We start from the raw sequence: 8,467 nt of genomic DNA, 5'->3' as shown, positions 1-8,467 counted from the left end.
GACTCAAGACCCAATTAAAACCTGCTCGGATCTAATTCTCGACAAAACCCGTGACCCGACGGGTCTACTCGAATATTAGAACGGGGCCATGCCTGATCATGTCAAGGCCCCCCATTCCCCATACAACAGTCTACTCTCTCTCTCTCTCTTTCTGCACTTGAATTTGTCTAGGTGACCTGCATTACCTATATTTACCCGCCTACCACTCCACTAGATCAGAAAGAGAGAGAGAGAGAGAGAGAGGTAATCCATCACCAGTTCCCCACCGAATCAGTAACGAGGCAAGGCATGTGGTGAGAACGGATGAGGAGTGAAGACCCGACCCAGGCCACCATTAATTCCATCATCCATGTATTCCACGCTGGGCTAGGGATAGGGGAGATCACCATTCAGATTGAATATCATAAATCAATCAAATTTAACACACACCATCACTGAAATGTTTATTAAGACAGCTGGCAAAGAAAACAAAAGGACATAATTTACCTGCAAAATACAAAAGATAGTTGTAAAAAATTTAGAATGAAAAAACATGGTTAAGCTTAAAGCACACACCACCTCATCAGTCATCAACCTCAACCTCAACCTCAAAGGCTAGTTCAAAGCTCAGAACATCTGCCGATTAACTAAACTCGGAGGGATCTGCTGAATGCCTTGCAAAAAAGAGGATTATTATTATTGTTGTTGTTTGGATGTGGCGACTCATCCTTTCTTCCTCCCATCTTTCTACCAAAAATTGACTTCAACAGCTTCTTCAGGACCTTGGGCAAGCTGGAACGTCGCCCTTGTCGCACTTGGGAAACCAAAGGTGGAGCTTCAGACGGAGGCCCCAGACCCAGGGATCGACCCACACTTGGCTCCGATAAACTCCTACCCAGAATTGCCTGGTTGAGCTGGATCTCGATACACAGCCGTTCATACTGGTCGAACAATGATCTGTGTTCATCCCCAACTCTCTCAACTCCTCCCTTTCCTTTCATGGCTATTGTCTACGGAAATCTCATCAACATCAATCCCTTCTCACTTCTCACCTACATATAGAAAAAAAAGAAAAGCTTATACTTTTTCTGTGCTTTTTAGTATCGACTCATGTTTAAGTAAGGCATATATATATATATATATACCATGCATGAACATGCATGTGCATGCATCTATGACCATGGCAATCATATTATTTACAAAGATATTCAAGCATTTTATCTTGTCCTTTCTTACTTGAGGAGAAAGAAGATAAAATTAAAGGATTTAAGGCAAAGCTTTTTCAATACTACATCTCTCTCTCTCTCTGATCTCTTCCAGGCCAGCCATATGGAAGCCATTCGATTCAAGTAGTCCAACTTGTCGACTGATGATTAAAAAGAAAAGGTCCAAGTTGTCGACTTAAGTCATCGATCGCTTTATTCTTCCTTGCCTTGGAGAAATTCCTTTTATTTCATTCTAGCTTGTAAGTTCTAACTACGTACTCTTTCAATGCCATCTTTGAATCTTTTTCTTTTTACGAGCCTTACTCTACACAAAAGTAGTTAATGAAAGGGCAATTACCAAGTGTCTAGTTCACTCCCATAGTATTACCCTCGTACTCGTAGATATGCATCAATGAATGGAATTGGGATCTGCTCGACCTCACAGCCACATCCCACCCTATAATGAAAACATCTCCCCATGAATAATAAATTAAATGACGGGAGGTGTTCCCCATGTCCATTGTGAAGTGCAGATTCGGATTCCAATAAATGGTTGATTGATTTAACAAAATCCCTATTGTAAAATCATCTCTCTATTTACTCAAGTGTTGCCTCGTTGGTGCCAATTGGACTGGATTTTTGGTCCAATGTGAGTCCATTATAAATGGATCATGTCCAATTCAATCCAGTGAATATTTTACACCATTTTAGATAGGTCCAATTTAATATTTGAACCATTCAGTCTATTCAAATTTGTTCTAATTTAGATTAGTTCTAACCCAAATTTGGTTCATTGACACCTATATTCTTATCTTCTATCAATGGACCAGATATTGGCTCAATCCAATCCAATCTAATATAGTTTTTTTCTAATAGATGGACCAGGTCCAATCCAATCCAATAAACACTTTGGACCATTAAGTCTAGACTGGTCCAATTCAATATGCCTTATTGGTCCGTCCAAGGTTCAAAGTATCGACACGTATCAGCCCGTATCGGCCAGTACGTATCGTTCCGGGACTCCTCTGGTACGCCCCTATAGTGGGTGTATCGGGGGTCTGACCGATTCAAGGGATGGAGAAGACCTAAACCGCCCCCCTAAACCTGTTCCCAAAAAAATAAAAAATAAAAAGTAAAAAAAAGGGTATCAATTTGCTCGATACGCCCATCAGGCATATCGATATTTTGAACCTTGGGTCCGTCCAAATCCATTAACACCCTTAATTACAGCTACATGATAGGGTGGCTACCTCATTTGCTTTTGGTTGATTGGTTAACTAGTTGGTCTAGATCAATGCTTTAAAAAACAGTAAAACACAACCTGAAAATGGAATCATTTTCCCCTTGACTTTACCCCTACTGGTGCATACTGCATAGATAATTTGGATGTAAATACAGCTAAAGATGGACCCATCAGCTGATCAACATCGAGCAAGAATTAAGTCGGATTGATGGGCATTAGGATTTCACAAGAAGGGAGAAAGGGACTAGCCGAATGGAGCGGGGGTCAGACTAAGTATGTGTTTGGTTCCGTTTATGTTTATTGAATAAACGTTTGTACTTTATTTGCTGGTAAAACTGAGAAATACAATAACCGCAACTGTTTATGACAACTAGGCGCCATTAGGTGCCACTAGGCACCACTTCAGCGTAACAGTGAATAAACGTCTAGCCGTTTGTAGAAGTTTTAAAAAATAACTTCTACAAACGGCTAGCATGCACATAAACCAAAGTTCACTTCTTACATTTTTTATGTATGCAGAAGAGCAAGAGAGAGAAATGCTGAGATGACGCCTATGTGGCACCATCAATAAACGTTTACTGAATAAACATAAATGGAACCAAACACCCTCTAAACTTAAAGAATTGCCATCCTTGATCCTATTTCCGTTTATGATTTTATCTGATCGGGTAACCTTTTCTGTGTTGAAGAGGTGGAGATAGAGTGTTGCACTTGCACGTTTGATCTTAATTTGCTTGTATATTAATGTTTATGATTTGGAAGTATTGTAAGCATCATTCATCAATGGAACTAGCTACCAAATGATCATGTGTACAATACTACAATGTACTACAACTGCTCTTTCTAGATTATAGGAATTTTAAGATAAGATTGTTACCTTGTGACATCCCACTTTTGAGTTTGGATATTTTGTTTGAAATATGGCTGGGGCTCATATCTCTAAGTTTTCCTCGTCCTTGGTGTTGGGCAGGTTTAAGGCAAGGCACTTGTTGCTGTTCAGAATGGTTTAAGGGTAATATTGTAATTTTACTTTGAAGCCGAGGGTTAGTTGAGGAGTCCAAGGTCTGTTGTGGCTGAGGACTGGTAGGTCGGACTTTTGGAGAAAGAGAGAGAGAGAGAGAGAGAGAGAGAGAATGTTAGAGGCCCTAGGTGCTAACTCGAGGCGAGGACTCCGACGGTCAAGTTAGTACGGGTGCAACACCAGGTGGGCGAGGCTTGAGGCAAAAGTACTCAAACAATGCCACAACGGAAATTGGAGAGTTCTTAGCAGTCTTGAGTCTAGATTCGAGATGATTACCTTGAAAGGGTTGCCCCCTATTTATACTTGAAGCCGCCTGGAGGTAGGTGAGCTCAGACGACTAGGATGGGTTTGGCCCTGAGGAGTGTGGTCACCCGCCACGTGTGCACATGATATTGGTTCGGGCCATGTGTGCCTACATCATTCCCCCCCCCCTCTCGAGGTCATGGAGGAGGTCTAAGCTAAGGACCTCGATTTCAGCCGAAGAGAGTGCGTTGTCCTTTGGGAGGCACTTATGCGCCTATCTAACGAGGGCCTCGGCCTCGGCTGATGGGGGTGCACTCAGCATCGCTTGCGGTGGTGTGGACTTGGTCTTCGTTACCGGCTTTCGAGGGAGGCCGTGGAGGCTTCTGCTGTCCAAAGGCCTCGACGTCCATGAGTTCGAATCCGTGCCATATACGGGAGTAAGTAAGAGGCACTTGCCCCTGTCCTGCGTTTGACTGGTGCCTAGGCAAGTTTGTGTGAGGCACCAGCCTCAGCTAGGGTCATCGAGGGTAGCACTTGGTGATGAGAGGTTGTGACTTAGCCGCATGCAAAACGAGCCTTGTTGCTGATGAGCCATAACCCGTGTGGAGGACAGATCTCGATGGTGGGCGCAAACTGTGCATACCACGGGTTCTCTCGTTGGTAGGTTAGAGTCGTGCCCGAGATGGGCTCTGGGTCAGAGTCATGCACGGGACGGGTCGTAGCACTGTGTCCTTAGGCGAGACAGGCACTAGGTTGGCCGGGTTGCACGTCCTCCGATTCAGTGTTGTTGGGCGAACCAGTCGGCATGGCGAGCAGACCAATCGCCTCGCTCGACGTCGTTTCGTCTTCTCGAGGTGAGCGGCACATGTTGGTTGCCTAATTGGGTCGTGGAGGCGGTCATTTCGCAGTTGTTGGGTTGGAGGTGATCTGGGTCATCCGTTTTCCTCTAAATAGGGGCCTTAGTTGCGTTCGCTTTCATCATTTGCCTTCAAAGACCTCGGTTTCCCTTCATGTTTCCTTAGAGCTCTCCAGAATTCGTCTCCTTAAGTAAAGGACCCATCTGCATCTATGTCTTACTCAGACTCTGGCTTAGAGTGCTATGAACTCTCAGACGTCTCGGGAGCAAGCTCCTTCCAAACCCCATCTGCTGCCAATAGCGGTGAAGACAACCCTTGTGAGTCTGAGGTCCTAGCTTCGAGGCCTGAGGTCGAGGTATTAAGGGAGAGGACTGCCCCTATAGGTGCTGAAAGCAGCCAAAGGGGCGATGACTCTCACAATGAGAGTGCCAGATCTACGAGGCCTAGGGAGGCTGAGGGGTCTTTGGGGTCACCTGACGTGGTTAAGGGCGAGAAGGTCCCCGAGCTCAGCCGGAGGCTGGTGGCCGAGTATGTGGCTCAGGGGGTGAACATAGAGCGCCTTCCATTGTCGGAGAAGTATAGTATTCTTGACTTCGAGTAGGTGAAGAACTTAGGCAAGAAGTACTTTATCCCTCGGTCTTACAGACTTAGGGTTCCTGACACCGATGATCAGCCGTGAACACCAAAAGAGGGGAAAATTTGTGTTTACCAACACTTTTTAGAGTTCAGTCTTAGGTTTCCCCTCCATCCTCTCATTTCTGAGCTGCTGAGGTGGTATGGCATCTCCATTAGTCAGTTGACCCCTAATTTAACCGAAGTCCATCATTTGGGTGAAGAATTGCAAATATTTTTTTTCTACACCTCTGAATAGTTTCCATAATCAATGTATTAAGGAATAACTTATCTACTTTTGGCTATTATTTAACCTACAATAGTTTATCTAATCAAGATGTTAATACAGAATTTATTTGTTTATGGCTGTTGATTAGCCTACAATTTGCTAGCTATTTGTTCCGTAACTCTCTCTCTTTTATTGTATAAGGGTTTCTGCACATTAGGTGTAGTTTGACTGAATACCCTTATTCAAGGTGAATGGTTTAACTTCCAGCAGTCCCACCAAACTGGTAGTGCCTGTTTGGGAGGGCTAAAGCTTAATGGCTTCTAGCTTGCCAAGGTGGTCCCCAAATAGATATCTATAAACCATGTTTTGTAAAGCCAAATCTATTCTCAATATAGTTCCATTTTGCATTCTTATACTATTATTTTTACAACAATTCATCTGAAGGGTTGTGCTAAACCAACTCAGCTGAAATTTTAGCTACTATACATTAAATTGGTTACCTATACTTCAATAGTTCAAATATCTTATAAAAAAAGTTCAATTGTTGATTATTTTATTTTGATTTCTTACATTTCCCTTATTTTATTTAAATATAAGGGATTTATTCTACTTTTTCTAAATTTTTCACAATTAATGATAAGAGGGATGAGGAAGGGGAGTTTTTCTTTGTGCTTCAAAAAAAATATGTTGGATTGCGAGATGGTTTTGTAATGCAGTTTATATGGGGGATGGGCAGGAGGAGAGAGATGATAAGAGAGGGGGACTGAGGGAGGGAGGGAGGGAGGGAGAGGTGGGGAAGGTTATATGGAGATGACAAACAAAAAGAAATGTGATTTTGTAATCTATATATTTTGTGATGGGCAGGAGCAGTTTTTTAAATCTCCAAAAATTTCATAATTAGATCGATTTTTATATAACCACGTTTTAAATAAACAACCACTCCTTTGTTTCTCCTTTGCCCGTGCCCATTTTAAATACTTAAAATAACTGTAAGTGATCTGAAAAAGGACCCAAAACACTAATAAGTGTTTATTCAAATAATTACTTAAAATATATATACTTATAAATATTTTAAAAGTATTTATTTTTCAAACCGTTTATTCGTCAAATATTTATTCAACAGATCTAATTCGGACGAAACGCGCACAAAATTCGCATGGCGCTCCACAACCCATCCCAGCCGTGTACCGAAAACATCTCTTCACGATAAGAGAAGTATGGGAGATGCGCGAGTGGGGCGCCTGTGGAGCGCACTCTGTTGAGCGCCAATCTGAAACTCACGCGCACAGACGAATAACGTGAGGTTTGGCTGGGCATTATGGAAATGACTAGGAGGCCGTTGAAATCGTCATTGCCAAATTATCCCAGAAACAAACCGTGAAATGAAGGAAAAGACTGGGATTGAAGGGATGGAAGGAAAGAGAGAGATAGATTGAATACACCATGGTTTATGGTTTTCTGATTCAGGGGAATGACCAAATGATAAACAAAAAAATGAAACTTTTTTTTTTTAAGTTTCATTAATCCTTCTATTGTTTATATATCCTATGATGGGTATATATCCTAGGCTTAGATTTGTGATTTGGTGATTAGTTAAGTGCATTAGGCTTAAATATGTGCTCTTGCAGGAGTTAAAAGAGATCTATAACTATATACTTAAAGCGAATTCATTAGTTTTTTAACTATTGTAGACAGTGATCAGATATAAATGGGAAAACAACAACTTGGTTATGTGTAGAATTTCATAGTTACAACATTTCAGTCCACCCCCATGCCTATTTACTCAACCTTGTTGATCAGGGCGAATTTGACTCTCTAATGACATTATGACACATGGCACCTCATGACAAATAAGAAGCAGTTCGACACCTCACAGGTAGCTCGCCACCAAACAGGCCGGCACCTCACAGGTAGCTCGCCACCAAGCAGCTTGGCACCTCACAGGCAGCTCGCCACCAAGCAGCTTGGCACCTCACAGGCAACTCGCTTCCTAATCAGACCAACCACCGCATGACAACCCCGAGGATTTCACCACCGTATGCCGCATCTTACAGGATCATGACTTGTAACGATTAGTATTTGCTCACCCACTCCCCGATTCAGACAGAAATGGGCAACCTTACCGGTTGGTGGCATTATCCCCAACTAACATAGAAACGGATCCCATCACAGCGGGGATCCAAGAATTACTCCACCAAACCCGCAAGGACTCCAGTATATAAAGACCTCACCCCCCATGGGCGAAGAGATGCGGAATCTCTGCTCTCTAGCTTTCTCACAATCTGATATCATTTTCAGCTCACAACTGAGTGCTAACTTAAGCACCGGAGTGACCTCGCCGAGTAGTCCACCCCGGTTCTCTGATTCATCTCTTGCAGGTTCATCGAGCCCATTGTTGCTGGTAGTCAGATCGTCTTTAAAATTATAAAAAAATGTTTGTACATTTGATATGTTCATCTCAAGCGTAGTGTTTTTAAAGAGCTTTCTCTTGTATCCATTATTTAGCAAGTATGAATAAATTGAGTTATTTATCCCAAAGAACATTAATGAAGTAGCATAGGATTTTTCTTGTTTTACGATAAAATTAAAGGATTTAGCTTGAAACCCAAGAAAATAAACAATTTTTTAAATCCCCCAAAATTTCATAATTTGATCGATTTTTATATAAATACATTTTTTTCGCTTCATGTGGCTACACAACATAGGGTAGCCCATCCCCTTTCTATATAGGGTAAAATACAAAAACCTCCCCTGAAATTTTTGATAATCATAAAAACCTTCTTATAATTTTATTTTAACAAAAACCTCTCCGCTATTTTAAAAAAATTTGGCAAAAACCTCCCTTCCGACAATAATCATGACGGAAAACGTTAAAACTATGATTGAATCTTTTCAAATACCTATTTTACCTTTTGACACGTTAATGATTTTCCTGGTCCTACTGAGATTGACCTACTTTACCCTTTCAAATACCTATTTTACCTTTCTCGCAACAAAAGACACCCTCTCCCGATGGAACCGAAACCTTGGATTGTTTACGTCGATCCCCTGTTCAAGCCTGTTGTCGGTCACCATTTC

Source organism: Nelumbo nucifera, chromosome 2 (assembly GCF_055504915.1).
Source record: "Nelumbo nucifera cultivar China Antique chromosome 2, China Antique-T2T, whole genome shotgun sequence".
Classification (NCBI taxonomy): Eukaryota; Viridiplantae; Streptophyta; class Magnoliopsida; order Proteales; family Nelumbonaceae; genus Nelumbo; species Nelumbo nucifera.
The sequence above is the reverse complement of the archived record's forward strand: the minus strand, read 5'-3'. Positions refer to the sequence as shown.